The sequence below is a fragment of the Coptis chinensis genome, chromosome 7 (genome assembly GCF_015680905.1).
Source record: "Coptis chinensis isolate HL-2020 chromosome 7, ASM1568090v1, whole genome shotgun sequence".
Classification (NCBI taxonomy): domain Eukaryota; kingdom Viridiplantae; phylum Streptophyta; class Magnoliopsida; order Ranunculales; family Ranunculaceae; genus Coptis; species Coptis chinensis.
This window is the reverse complement of record NC_141462.1, coordinates 19,859,642-19,875,933: the sequence shown is the minus strand read 5'-3', so window position 1 is coordinate 19,875,933 and position 16,292 is coordinate 19,859,642. Positions and strand designations below refer to the sequence as shown.

Genomic DNA, 16,292 nt, shown 5'->3' with positions numbered 1-16,292 from the left:
GATACAGCGACTACCTCGAACCGCGTCGATGGTCGCTTAAGGAAATACAGAAAATACTAGGACTCGAGAAATTTGAGATGGATGAAGTGTACGAATTTGAAACGAAAGTCGAAGAAGATGAAGTAGTAATGACTTACACACAATTAAATTGCCGGAATGCAATTCCGTTGAGCAAAGAAATTGCGCAATTATTGGAGTGGTGGCAAATTGCACCGGGACAACTGCCAATATCATTCTGGTTAATCTTTACGAGAGCGCACCGTTTACAAAATGAATTTAACAGAAGGTTCGGGGCTCAAGAAATCTTCGCGTTGATACGACCGAAAGCCATACTGACGAAAGGGTACATAAAATTTGAAGTTGAATTCAAGGATTCAAACAGAAGTTTTAAAGGGTTCCCAAAAGTATACACCGGATGGGATAGATTTCTGTACCGCTTGCAAGGGAAGTGGAATCCGACAAAGTTTAAAGTGCCGAACAAATTTCGAGGTAAGCCAAAACATAAGTATTGAAAATTGCACTACGAGTAAACTGTTGACTAATCACGAGTTATTTTTGAGTCTAACAGAAAACGCGAGTACACTACCAGATATTGAATTGGACAAGGAAGTGGAGAACAACATTCGTTTCTTCTTTCATGAATGTTCTGACGAAAGATTTGTAGATTTGAGCTATTTTGATGATATTGTTGATTTCCGACACTATGGGGGTATCGAACAACGGCCCGATAGGTCCAAGGAGACACATAGTGAAATGGCAAAGAAGAGTAAGAGTCTCAGAAATGCAATATTTGGCAGCGATAGCGATAGTGAAAAAGAAGATGGAACGGAGTTAACACAAATGAGAACTAGTCTTTGAGTTTGCCAAGCACAAAAAGCGAGTTGTACAAAAGAAGATGTGCCACAAGAAAAGGGGCGAACGGAGACCAAGAGAGACAACCAACGGTACAATGTATGATGCCTCGAGGGATGAGACTACAATGCACAAAACATCCCAGACGAAAGAAAATACATACGCAACATCAAGAGGAAAATGTATGTACCGTAGAAAACATAGAAATGTCAAAGTGTGGTGAGTTGTAATATCTCGTTCTGGTTTGGTATACACAGGAAAAAAATGGCAGGAAAAAGAGCGAAACAGTGATACTTACAAAAGATAGTGCAGCGAAGAACACAAAGTCGGTGAAAGAAAACAAACGACAAAACAAAATGCAGGAGCAAAAAAACCAACCACCACTGGCAAGTACTGTCAGGGGTAATACTACTCATGGAGGAAAACCACATAATCTGTTAACAGTAAGTTGACCGTTGACTTTTACTATTTCGTTAGGACGGTAAAGAAATTTGTGTCCAACACTAAACCGATGAAAATGGCAGATGAAGCAGAGATGTTCAAGTTTGGAAGACGAAGTGAAGGGATCGCCCGGGATTACGCCAATGGAAGGGCTCGAAAAATATCAAAACTGTGACCAGAATACGGAGAACATCGGAGAATATGACAGAGCAGTGTCAATGATTTTCGATAGTATGAACCAGGTATGATCGTATTTTTTTTTTATCAGTTATTGCAAACTTGTGTTTAAGTCTGAAAGATTGATGAAACCAGATATTTTTCGCCGCAGGTTAAAACGGCGGTAGTACGGGCCAAAGAAATTCATGAAAAAGTCGCGAAGAAAAATATCGTTCCGAATGAAGTCAATGCCTTAGAAGAAATAGAAAAGTGAAGATACTCAACCAAAAATTGGAAGAGGCAAACAAAGCGTTAAAGCGGAACCATCGAGAGTTAGAAGATCGAAAACAAAAAGCTTAACCGAAATGGAAGAAGCGAGAGGAGAGATCGTCACGAAGAATTCAGGAAAGCCTGTGAGATAATGGAGGAACACAAACACTTAAAAGCAGATGTGATAGAATTGAAGTCACTCGTGGCGACCAAAGATCAGGAACTTAAACGTACGCAAAAAGATGTAGAGAAAAATAACAAGCGAATGACATTTAAACGAGCGGCTTGGCCAAGATCACGTGCAAATGGCACACTATGAATCGTCCGTAAGACAATTGACAGAGACTTTAATAGAAACGGAGATGAACTAGAATGTGAGAAGATGAATTACAAAGATTTGTACGAGTTGTATATGCGAAAAGTTGGGAAGGAACCATTGGATTTTCCCAAACCAATGATTATGTGATTGCGAGTATGTAATACCGTAGAGCTAAAAATTCTTTTTATGAAAATAAAAATAAAGTATGTGTTGGCTATTGAATATCATTGTGATGTCAGATAACATACCTGCATAAAACTTTGTGTTGTTGATTTATGAATGTAAAAGAACGAGATGCCCCCATGTAGAGAGAAAACCCTCCCAATATAGAACCATTGGAGAAAGTTATTGAAAGACAAAAGGGACATGATCGTCCTCAATGAACCTAGCTATTCAGGTGTTAAAATATTTGTACTGAACGTGAATCAAGGCCTGACAACTGTTGGAGTTGTCACAGGTTCAAAGTCGTCACCCATGCACTAGGACCAAACTAAAACACAATGCCATTGCCTTAATAGTGGAATCAGCATGGATATTGTATTGTGGGAGTATTGCAATAATTGTTCCGAGCAAGAATAACCATCTTATTGACTCGGATTTCCGTCAAATAGGCATGAATGCGACTTACTTTGATCGAAAAAGGCATAATATGGATGACCTTTCTGGAATGAACGTTAATGAATGACATTGTTGAAAGTAAGAGTACAGAAGAATAGAGTAATGTAAAATGACAACCATACTAAGAGAATGGAAGTTGAATGTCTTTATTGATGGATAAAATAGAACGAACTACATAGATGGATAGATTTGTTATTGATGGAGTAATGTAAAAATGCAAAACATTTCCTAACGGTAAAACTTGCGAAGGTGGTAAGCATTCCATGGCTTCTCTATCATTCTTCCAGAAATAGTACGGAGGAAATATGACCCTTAGATCTTTGGGCGATCTATGATGTAGGGTCCTTGCCAATTTTCTCCAAAATTTCCTGATTCTATAAGCTTTGGGTTTCTGAGAGAACCCGGTCTTGATAGCAAAAAGACTTAGGGCGGATCTTCTTGTCGTAGTTCCGTTTCATGTCGACTTGATACTTAATAAGCTCTTTGTAGTCCCTCGGAAGCGAACCTCATCAATAAGAGATTTTGACCGAGCCAAAGTAGTGTCATTGGAACTGTTTCAAACGCGAACGACCGAGATGTACCGAAATCAGTTACGTAAGATAAAGGCTTCTTGACACCATATGCCGGTTAAAAGGTGACAATGCAGTTGAATATTTTGGCTTTGTCCTATAAGCCCACAAGACAGCTGGCAACTCCTTGACCCAATTTCCTTTGGCGCCAGTCAAACGCCTCTTTAGGTTGGCCAAAATCACCTTATTGGTGGCTTCGGCCTGCCCATTGGCTTGCGGATGATAAGGTCGCGGAGAAGTTATCTTTGTATCTTCAAATTAGCCGCAACCCCGCGAATTTCTTGACATCAAATTGTTTACCATTATCGATACAAGTGCAGCGAGGATGCCAAAGCGACAAACAATATTTCTCCATAAAACATTTTGACGTTGGAAGCATGGATTTGGACCAAAGGCTTTGCTTCTACCCATTTGGTAAAATGTCGGTTGCCACAAGAAGGAATCGTATACTACCTGGAGCTTTAGGTAAAGGGCCAATAATGTCTAAGCCCCATTTGGCAAATGGCCATGGGCTTAGCATGGGATGCAACTCAGTAACAGGGAGTTTACTTATATTGTCGTGCTTTTGGCATGGCTCACACCTCTCAAATAGGTGTTTTGCATCCTTTTGCATCTTTGGCCACCAATAGCCCTGTGTCATAGCTTTATGAGCTAAACTTCGTCCCTTGGAGTGGATTTCGCATAAGCCGGAGTGAATCTCTTCCAAAATTTGAAGTCCTTCCTGTTTTGAGAGGCATCGCAACATAGGGTTTAAGTCTGAGCCTTTGCGATATAATTGCAAACTTCCGTCAGTAACAGATATCACCAAAAACTTCCATGCATCGCGTTTGATTCTTTCAGCAAGTTTTGGTTCTGGCGGAAGCGAAGAAACTTGCAAGTAGTGGATATAAGGAAGATGCCAATCTTGCTCATCGGAGATCATCACTGGCTCTGATAGTATCATATCGGGAACTTCAGGACTATCATCTGCTTCATGTACCAATTCACTATCTGTTTCGGGAGCGAATTCAGGAGGAACAAATGGATCTATAGATTCTAATGGAAGATCAAAGTATGGTCATGTTGTGAATTTTCCATCTCCCTTTTTAAACTTCGAGTCATGATTGGTGCGATTATATGTGGGTCGTTTATTTATTTTGCATTGCAAAGCGCAAACAAACAAGTAATTGCTTTCATGTACATACAAGTCATGTAATTCTTTTTCGGTAAAGTCAATGCTTGGCTCTTTTCGGAACTCCACGATGATGTGTCTTGACTCTTAGCTTCTAACGGCGGAGAGATAAGCCAATGAATCAGCATGGCGTATGTCATTTCGAGGTCTTTGAGTGATAGAGATGCTATCAAATTGTCGAGCAAGGCTATGTATCAAATCAAGATAAGCCGCCATACGGTCATCTCTTGCTTCAAAAGACCCGCCAAACTGATTGGCCATAAGGCGAGAATCCGTGTATAACTGGAGCTTTCGCGCCCCCAATTTCAAAGCTGTTTTTAAGGCACAAACGGCAGCCTCATACTCGGCTTCGTTATTTGAAGCGGCGAAGCCAAGTCGCACAGATTTCTCAATCTTCTCTCCGCCGGGTTTAACAAAAACGCATCCAATTCCAGACCCAGACTTATTATGGGAACCATCTGAGTAAACAATCCATAGGTCAATGGGATTAGGAATTGCGTTTGCAAGTTGGTCTTAAATTAAGCCCCGCTTATTGGTGGCGAGAATGTCTTCCATAGATTCTTCCTGGCGCAAGAAATCATCAATAGGAGAATCATCAATTGGAAAATCAGCTATCAAAGAAGCTAGAGCATGTCCTTTCTCAGCAGTACGACTTTCAAAGATAATGCTATATGCACTAAGATAACTTTCCCATTCGGCTAATCTGCTTGATTCACGTGCATTCTGAAAAGATCTTGCGTAAAGGGATACTTTCGATATAAACTCTGACCAACCTCCCCTGGAAGTATGGTTTTAACCGACGAGCGGCATGAACCAATGCAAGTGCAATTTTTTCTATCTTTGAATAACGAGACTCAGCTCCGGTTAACGTCTTACTGATAAAAAAGACGGGTCTACCATCATCGATGAAAAGAACAGCACTAACAGCTTGAGTTGTAGCTGCTAGGTATATGCCAATAGGTTGACCCGTTGAAGGACTTGTCAATATAGGAGGACTGACCAAGTATTTTTTCAGTTGTTGCAATGCCATCTCACAATCAACGTTCCAAGTTGCTGCCCCCTTTAAAGTCTGGAAGAAGGGATGACAACGATCGAAATATTTAGAAATAAATCTATGAAGAGCGGCAAGCCGACTAGTAAGTCGTTGAATTTCCTTCTTATTTTTTGGTGATGGCATATCAATAACGGCACGTATCTGATCAGGATTAGCCTCAATACCTCTACGAGTCATGAGGTATCCTAGAAATTTTCCAGAAGAAAGGCCAAAAGAACATTTGGCGGGATTGAGTCTCATGTTATACTTGTTAAGCCTATAAAAAATAAGTTGAAGATTGGAAAGATGATCACCAGTAAGCTTTGATTTAACGACTATATCATCGATATAAGCCTCCATTATTTTTCCCAGTAGATCGGAAAAAATTGTATTGATAAGCTTTTGGTAGGTTGCACCTACATTTTTCAAACCAAAAGGCATAACAGTGTAGCAGAAAATGCCTTGGTCGGTAATGAAAGCGATGAACTCTTGGTCATCCACATTCAAAGAGATTTGGTAGTACCCTGAAGAAGCATCCATGAAAGATAAGCGTTGGAATCCCGAAGTGGCATCTACTAGTTCAAAAATTTGTGGCAATGGATACGGATGAATCGGACAAGCTGCGTTAAGGTTTGTAAAGTCAATACAAATTCTGATTTGTCCGTTCTTTTTTGGCACTGCGACGACATTAGCAAGCCATTTTGGGTAAGTAACTCGTCGGATAAAGTTAACCGCAAGTAGCTTATCAATCTCCTCTTTAACTTTGAGCTTCCGATCGAGTGCCATTCTTCTTGATTTTTGGCGAACTGGCCTGAAACTTGGATCAATGTCAAGTTTATGACAGGCAACAGAAGGGTCTATTCCTGGCATTTCCTCAATTTTCCAAGCGAAGATACACTTATTTCGCTGTAAAAGGGAAACCAACTCTTGTTGTTCTATGCTCGATAGTTCAGCGGAAATAAAAGTGGTTTCTTCTGCTAAATCTCCTACTTGCACTTCCAAAAGTCGATCCACTGTAGGCGGCCCTTGCACATGAGCCTCAATATTATAGATGGAGGGCACGCCGCTTGGCAACTGTAACTTGGGCAGGGCGCTTGCAAGGATCGTATTACCTCGAACTTCAGATTTTTTATAGTCATCCATTGCTTTGTCATGACAGGCATGGGCAGATACCTGGTCACTACGAACCTTGCAAATATGCCCAGATAATGGGAACTTGACACACTGATGAAATGTGGAGACTACAGCCCGATGGAATGTATCCAATCTCTGCCCAAAATTGCGTTATAGTGGGAACGACAGTCCATCAATAAGAAATCGAGCTCAACTTCTTTGTTCATTAATTTGATTGGTAAGGTAATTCTTCCAACCCCTAAAGATGTTGTCCCGTCAAAATCGATGATAGGATTGTCTTCGGCGATGATCATACCCTCGCGAAGTTGCATCTGAGAATAACATCCACTGAAAATGACGCTAGAAGTGGCCCCTGTGTTGATCATTACCCGTTGAACATGAGAAGCACCTATAGACACAGAAATTATAACTGCGTCATAGTGAGGGTGATATACACCATGGAGATCATCATCAGTGAATCGGAGGGGCTCTTCTTCAGAAGTTTCGGTGTGGATTCCCTTGACAAAATCGATTTTGTTGATACGGTTAAACTCACCAACATAACTAACTTTCAAACGCTTTTGATTCTTACTCTGACTTTTGGAAAGAGACTTAACATGAGAATGGGAAACATTAATGACATGCTCATAAGTTACAGCAACTGCCTTTTGAGAGTCTTTAGTAAGATATTCGTTTAAAAGTCCTTTCTCTACTAATTTCTGAATCCGACCCTGGAGAGAGCGACAAAGTTCTGTCTCATGGCCATAGTCATTATGGAATTTACACCGCAAGGCTTTGTCCCTTGTCCCTTTGGTATCTTCTGAAAGTGGATAAGGCGGGGAAAAAAGATTCCCACTTTTCAACTTCTCATATATAACAGAGTACTTGGCATTGGCGGGGGTCGACTTTAGCTCGGTGAGTCTTTCCATCCGCGATTGAAATTGACTTGCTTCGATTGTCATTCTTTCCATCGTTATGTTGTTGATCCGACCGTCCCTTGCTTTGGCTTAAAATTCTTCTTTGTCGAAAAATCTTTACTCGAATATCTTTGTCTCTTTGCTTTTATTTGATATAGGTTCTCCTCGATCACGGATGTGTTGTTCAGCCCTAACATACAGATCGCATCGAAGTTTTTAGGGACATCTTTAATTAGAGAGTGGTAAAGATCTCTCACAATGAAATTCGAACTTCTGTCTCTTTCATAATATAATGCTTCTTTAAAGGCGAAAAGAAGCATCCCATCAGAAACTTCTGGAACATCTGCTGCTGCTTTTCGGAACATAGTAACAAAAGTACGTAACTTTTCGTCACGTTGTTGCTTGATGTTCAGAAGTGAGTCGACATCCTTTGGCGTCTTGCAATTGTGGCGGAAACGATTAACAAACTGATTTTCTAGTTCATTGAATTGGTGAATTGATCCTGAAGGCAACTCACTAAACCAGCGTAATGCTTCTCCCTTTAGAGTCGATGGAAAGAGCTTACATATGAGCGGATCATCTCCACCCCATAACACCAACTTATTTTTGAACGATAGAACATGCAAGCCAGGATCTCCTTCCGACTCATCATAAAGTTCAAAATTAGGTTGTTTGAAACTGGGATGGTGGCAAGCTTCTTGAATATCGAGTGAAAACTTGTCAAGTACTCCATCATTGACTGTCAAGTTTTTCATTCTTACATCCCTTGACTCTCTATCGTTAAGTTCTTTTGCAATCAACTCTTTCAACTGTTGTTCTGTCAGAGTTAAAATATTGGCTCGAATAACTGGACGCCGGTCGTGCCCATGTGGAGGAGGATACCTTCCATTATCTCTTATTAGAGTTAGAGATCTTTGGCGGTACGCATGATCAGTTCCAACCGGTGATTGTCTTTGTCTCTCCCTGTAACCAGCCTGTCTAGGCCGGTAGTCACTCTTGGCCGGGTGGTCGGAATAATTATACCACTTCTCCATGTTTTGTTGCTCTTGTCTGGGATGCCCGCCTTCCCAGTCATGTCGGACATATCTCGGATGGCGGTCTTCCCTGAAATTGCTTCTCAGAGGTAAATCTTCCCTTTGAGATCGGACATGTCTAGGGTAGTAGTTATCCCTGCCAATCCGATTCTCCCCATAAGTACAATAATAGGGTCATTACTCCTAGAGGCGTGCTGGTTGATTGATTATTAGCGAAATAGCACGTTCGAGGGACGACGAAGTGGATCGTCAAGACGGTCCCATACACTGGAATGACCTACGTCCCTTTATGGTCGCCTTGATGTTGTTGAATTTGCAACATCGTCCACCGGCCTTTGCCTCTTTGCCAGCTTCCTTCTCAAGTTCCTATTTAAATTTTTGACTCGTCGTAACTCCCGCTCAACCGTATTAGGGGTGAATTGGCTGTTACTATCACCTTTTCCGCTAGTTGGCGTGAGAGTAATGTCCACGTCCATATCCATGTCAACTGAAGGATCGACATGGACAGACGGCGGACCACATGGAGGATTACTGACTTGTCGATTTTCTTGTTGCAAGGCTGTTAGGGTTGGTGTCGGCGGTTGTACGGCCTTTTACGATGGCGGTTGCGCTGCTACAATCGGATGTTGAGAATTGATCCTACCACTAGGATCAACTTGATTGTTCAATGGTTCTTGCATTGGCCGATTTGAATTTCGAGGGTTGCGAGTATTATTAGCAGGAGGAATATGTCAACTATTTGGTCTGCTTCTTATGCTTACCATCTTGATTGTTTCACGTGGTAATGAATTCTAAATTCCCCACAGACGGCGCCAATTATGTTTCGGCAATAAACTGCTTCAACACAACGAGAGCAATGGTAAAGAACACACTAAGAAACAGAGGAATTTGATGTTGGGGGAGATGAAACTGAACCGAATAATGGCTGCCCGCATTCCAAGATCTGTTCTCTAGGGATCAAGTTTCCACGTAGTTCCTTATGAAAAATAATGTGGTATTTATATAGGTAGAGTAGAGAGTCCTTGTAACTCAAGTAATCTTGTTGCTTGAGTAATTGTGATAGAATATAACTGTCAACTGATAATTATCTTTTTGATAATAAATGAATTTGGACATAAATCAATGTACATTAGTGGCAAGCCATGTGGCTAAGGTTCAGCCTTAGACACATGAGTTAATGGGCTTGTACATTGATCCATGATACCGAGAATTGGGCTTTAGCCCTGTTGATTAAATGAATAAAATAGAGACCCCTACTAATGGACGTTTGCTACGTAGGTGGGGGTCGAAACAGTTCATACCCCAAATATGCATGAATAATGATTGTTCATAGCTCATGTTGATGTGTAGGTATGAACAATCATTGTTCATAGCTCATGTTGATGTATGAATAATGAAATAGGTATGAACATTGATTGTTCATACCCAAAATGGGTATGAACAATAATTGTCCATAACTTATGTTGATGTATGAACAATGATTGATGTATGAATAATGATTGTTTATACATTATGTTTAGGTATGAACAATCGGTGTTCATACCCAAATAGATATGAACAATAATTGTTCATAGCTCATGTTGAAGTATAAACAATGATTGTTCATACTCCAATATATGTTTTTACTGATCATACATTATGTTGATGTATGAACAGTGATTGCTTATACCCCAAATAGGTATGAACAATCAACAATGATTGTTTATATGAATAATGAGTGTTCATAGCTCATATTAATGTATGAACAGTGATTGTTCATATCCCAAATAGGTATGAGCAATCATTGTTTATACTATATACACCAGGTCATTTCGGTTGGGCTGGGCCGTTTATTATTTTGTACCAGGGGTATACTTTATATTTCATCTATCCGAGCCGTTTTTAATTTCGCGTCAAGGGTATATTTGACCTTTCATTTACCCCATCTTTGTAAGTGATTAAAAAAAAAGGTGTCCTCTCGAGTTACTTTTTCCCTGGGAAAACTAAGACATTATGGTATTTCATCAAAATATATCGTCAATGCTATATACAATTGACATGAAAAAAGAACTAAAATTCTAAAAGGCAAGAAAATGTCTCCGAGTCTATATACAATTATAAATTTCTCTAAAAAGCAAAAGAAAAAAAAGCAAGAATGTACTACACGAGAACAAAGCAAGGAACCTTGGAAGGGGTAGCACAACTAGTCTGGCCTTGGGTTTACTCCCCAATAGTCACTAGTTCGATTCCCCTCGATCGAATTTCCAACCAGAGCCCCGGGATTAGTCGAGGCAAGGACACCCGGTTAACAAAAAAATATCTATCTAACAAAACAAAACTGTTTCCTGACTCGCGGCTGGGATTCATTTTGAAGGGGTATAAATCTACGGTCGGGACAAGTACCACGATGGGAGTTGGATTAGAAATAAATTATATTCTTAATTAATTGTGAAATTAAACCTCAAAAGCCCTTCGTTTCTCCGAACTTACAAAACCACTACGTTACCGATCCAAGTTCTCAATGCAGAAAAAAAAACTTATTCTCCCCCCATAAAGCCACTCTATCTCTCTATCTTTTTCATCTTCCCCATGAACCCATTCGTGACAGTTGATCTAAATACAAGTCTACTTTTCTAGCTTCACTAATGCCTAAGAAAGAAATCGGTGCTGATTGGTTCATCGAATCAAATCCTCAATTCGATGGTCGTGGTGTCATCATCGCGGTGGGTTTTCAATTCGGGTGTGGATCCGGCTGCAGATGGTTTAAAACTCACGTCAGATGGGAAACCCAAATTTCTAGACTTTCTCGATTGGTAATATACATTAGAACCTTTTTATTATTATTATTATTATTATTATGTTATTTTGTTTTAGTATTAATAAATAAATATTGTTGTTGAATTTCAGTACAGGGAGTGGTGATATTGATACTTCGAAAGTTGTTATGGCTGATGCAAATGGTTGTATTACTGGAGCTTCAGGTTAGTGTTAGCATAAATTTTATTGTATATATATTCTTAGTTGAATGCTATCAATCTCTAATTGTACCCACCCAGAGTGAAATTATGGTCTGTAAACTAAGAAATTTCATTGTGTTGTTAATTCAATGTTAGGCTCATTAGTCTCTTAAGGCGCAAGTTATGCAAGCATTAGAGGAATATGGTTGCTTCGAGGCTGTGTATCCCAAAGTTCCTGTAGCTTCACATGGTGTTATTTAGATCTACCTGTAGAGAGTAGAGACCAAGTCCCAGAACATTTTTGGGTTGCATCAGCAAGCCCCCATACCCTCACCATGAGAGCATGTCTATTGTTGGTGTTCTAAACTTTGAGAAAATGGAAAGGTTCACAAACATGATGTGGCCTCAAGGAAATCCTAGAGTTAGGTAAATGTATAATACTCTTTCAATCAATATAGTACAGGCAATTTCCTCAATTCGTAGACCACACTTCCATTGTCCTATATACATGCATGTTTGTTCCTGTTTCCTCAGCGAAGCCATACATTCATATGCAAAGCAAATAGTAGAGCTGGATCAACTGTTGAGGAGGATGATTCTTGAGAGCATGGTTGTTGAAAGGTACTACGATGAGCACATTGAATCCAACTTCTATTGATTCCGTGTTGCAAAGTACACTATACATAATCAACCGGATGAACTGAATGAAACTAAGATGGGTTGTAGAGCTAACACGGACATGAACTTGGTTACTATACTGTCTAAGAATCAAGTTCAAGGATTGGAAATCACGACGAAGGATGGCCAAGCCTGAGTCTCTCCTAAAATTATACAAACTCAGCCTAAAATTATTTGGTTAAATATATGTTGGTTGCTTGAGTATTACTTTAGAAACACAGCAAAGAATGACGAATGGTACTGGCGTGGTGTAGTGCAACTATCAACCTGCCAAGTCTCACTGACAATAACTATTACTTGGATTACTTGGATACAAGATATGTTGTTATGTTTGATGCATCTTTGATGTCAGCTCTCCAATACAGGTATTTGGTTGAGTGGGTGACTAAAGATGCTTAATACAATCTTTTTTAGCCGGGATGATTATAGAATCACATGTAGTAATTTCTACACGTGTTTTGATTTTTCGATTCATTTGATAAGTTGATATGTAATTAATAATAAGAAAACTTATATATTATATCTTAATGTGGTGCAAGAGAATTTATTTTTGCAACAGGGAGATAAACCTTGGAATGCTTAGTGGGTCAGGGACATGCATTGACCGGGTGATTGCTAAGGTGAGTTGGATAAGTCTGAGCAGGAGACACTATGAAGGTAAAACCGGGTAGGCCACGTTTTTTCTTTACCAAACACTTACAAGCTAATGTCATTTTTGAACCAATATCATGATTTAATTGTAGACACAGAAACACAATAATTATCTTATTTTTGAAGGCCTATACTAATTAATTAACACCAATATAATGGTACAGGTTAGGCTTAAACACCATTAAATGCACACTTGGAACTGTTATTCTTTCGTATTATTAGTGGTAAAAGATGCATCTAGAGTAAATTGTCTTTATTTCATTATGACTTCTCATTGTTTCTACTACATATGCACTCCCTACTATATGCATTTTGTATCATAACATAAGATCATTCTTTTTGTGGTATTCAAATGGCCTCTACTTAGCAACAATTGGCATCTTGGATGCAGTACAGTGCGCAAGCTTCAGTGATTTGTTAATGGTATTATTTGGAGTAACTTGGCAGGCCTATGTAATCCATGTGTTTGCAGGTTTTTTCATTACTAATTTCTTAGAGGAGTGTCATGAAGATGGACTTCAGATGGCCTGCCCCAAAAATAAGTAAATGTTATTGATACGAGTCTTTAAGGAGCACTACTGGAGCAGTTTGTTTCCTGAAACTGCGAGAAAACAATACACCAGTTCACATAAGAAAATTAGTGTCAAGCACTTTACAATAGCATTAAAGATGTACGTTGTTTATGAGAAGCTTTGGTGCCTTTATTGTCCAAATTCATGTGCTTTAATACTTAGGCAAGAACTGTATGTGGTTGTAAGGCAACTCTATTATAAACAAAGATAGTTTGTACACCATTATGTGATGTTAATTTGTCAAATGAACAAGATTCTTATGCTATAAAAAGTTTTTTGATTTCTCATTGGTGTCGGTGTCGCCAGACTTGACCTATGCTAAAAGACAAGTATTTTTATTATTTTCAAAAGGACTGTGTAACCTATGCAGAGACATATCTTTTGTTGTTTCAAAGAAATGAAGAATATGATTCCCTCCCTTTCAAAGTAGGTAAATGGGTATACTACAGAATCGGAGCGCGTAGATTGAAATTCAATACACACCTATCTTTTACTCACTTGGTGCGTGCTATTGAAGAAAAGGAAAAATAAATGAAAACTAGTTTTCGAACCCGTCCTACGAACGGGTGCCGTTATATTAAATTATTTTAAAAAATATTAGCAACTATGCATAGCTATGAGATATGAAAATTATATTAATTACTCATTTCAATGTCTACAATGTAGCACCTGATTTTTTCACATAATAATTATGTGTTTTGTTGCCCTTGGTATTTTTTTAAACAATAATTATTTTTCAAAATAGATGTGTAAATAATTTGCAAGCAATGACATATTGGTGGAACTTAGCTTGATTCTTCCTTATTGTCAAAATTAAAAAAAATTTAAGACTACATAGTACACATATATAATTAATGGCTCTGAATCCCAAACTTTGGCATACACTTTTCAAGACTTGAGCATTTCTATGTCTTGAATCCGAACCTACCTATGCAATGCATAAAAAGTTGCTAGTACAATTATCATGTCATATTTGCTATCGAAGCAAAAGTAATTAAAAAGTAATTTAAAATGAACTATCAAGTTATACCTTTTTTTTATACACACACACACTCAAGAAGGATTTTAAACTCGAAACATATAATTTTGATTTAGTCCCCTGTGTTTTCCTCCTCCATCTACATCCAAAAAATTTAATATGGATATGTTATTTTTCCTTGGCATTGTTATCAGGCACATTGCAGCTGAGTGTTCTACCAAGTCATTGTGCTGGAATTGTTGTGAGCTTGACCACATGGGCAGTGACTTCCAAAATGAGGTGATATGCCATACTTTCGGTAAGGCTGGTGACATTGCGAGAGATTCTGCTAGTGACCTCAGGGTTTGCAACAACTGCTATAAGCCTGGTCATATAGGTGTTTACTGCACAAATGATAATGCATACAACAATTGCAGGAATATTGGTCACCTGGGTCTTGACTATCCGAATGAGTCATGTTGCTAGGCAGTGCCCAAAATCTGAATATGCCCAAAATCTAGATATTAATTTTATTGTTGTTTTTTTTGACGTAGTAATGGTAGATCTTCTTGGTTGTGCTGGACACTTGGAAGAATCCTTAAACCTTGTAGCGATGATCCCTATTGAGGCGTGTGTGGAGCACTCTTTGGTGCTAATCGGATACATTGAAATCTTGATTAGAGAAAAAGGAGTCATAAAGAACCCTGGCTGCAGCTTGATTGAAGCAGAGGATGGGATTATACATGAGTAATTTGCTGGTGACATTACGCACCCAAAGTCTAAAGAAATGAAGGAAGCATTGGATGATCTTTTACAGACATCATTTGGACTATTTACTACGACTGCTGGAATCCCCATTAGGATTGTAAAGAACCTCAGATTGTGTGAGGATTTCCACACTGTGATGTGTGGTGCGTTTCTGATTATGAGGAGAGAGATTGTTGAGGGATAACATTAGGTTTCACCATTTTCATAATCGATTGTGCCACTATCTCATTAATATTTGGAAGACACTTTCCAGTATTTATATTGTTGAATGTTCAGGGCATCCACTTATTTACAATTACTCACTTATTTTAGAAGGTCAGCAAACGAAACAATGCTATGATATGAATCCCTACTCCAAAGGTGACAAATTACTTATATTTTTTTCGATATCGAACACAATATAACTTGAAGTAGTAGAATTGTAAAAGTGAGCGTGCTTATATTATAAATTTAAACTAAAAATTAATGGACTCTATAGTGACAAACTTTCATAAATAAGAAGCGTTAAACCTCGGTCATTAAAAAAATACTATGTGACCAACATAATAAAGTTTTGGTATTAAAGTACTAATCTTCATGGTTTTCTTTTCTTTATTATGGAACTCTCCATGCCCTTCATTCCTTTAATTTTTTCTTCGAGATAATATATTTTATCTTTGTTGTGTTTATCATCAACCAAACAATCTAGCATAATATTTCTGAGGATGTCGAGTTGATTCTGTTTCTCTTCAACTTCTATTCTTTTCTTCATAAGTTCTTTGAAATTGAAGTCTTCAATTTCCATATCACGTTCATCTTTTATAAACCGTATTAAATGAAAAGTCACCAATCCTCTGCTTTTGCAACAGAATATGTTGGGCTTCCATCAATTTCTTTAACTATGACGTCTTCACTGTTAAAGAATAAATCTTTTGGTAACTTTAATGTCACAGTGCTTTTGAATCGTCCGCTCTCTAATTCTGTGTTGTAGACTGGATCTTGTTGAATGTTAAGTCCTGCTTCTAGAATTTCCTTTAGCATTTTTTTTTACATAAGCTGTAATTTTCATACGTAATTATCTGCAATATACATAATAAAATGAAGTCAATAAATAATTATAAATAATAGAGAAGAGGAAGAAAATAGGCTACCTGGTTTTTCGATATGTGTAGTTAAATTATTTTTTTAAGGTTAATAGATTATGTTTTACTAAGTGATTGGAAGTTCAATTTTCGTAGGTTTTTAGTTTTGTATATC

The 16,292-nt window shown here is 38.4% G+C and overlaps 1 long non-coding RNA gene across 1 annotated transcript; it reads left to right on the top strand.

Moving 5' to 3' along the window:
- The first annotated feature begins 11,031 nt into the window (after nucleotides 1-11,031).
- Nucleotides 11,032-13,567, top strand: LOC147486490 (uncharacterized). Its single transcript, XR_015203165.1, has 3 exons — nucleotides 11,032-11,285; nucleotides 11,380-11,453; nucleotides 11,964-13,567. It is a non-coding gene; the product is annotated as an uncharacterized LOC147486490 (long non-coding RNA).
- Nucleotides 13,568-16,292: the final 2,725 nt, after the last annotated feature.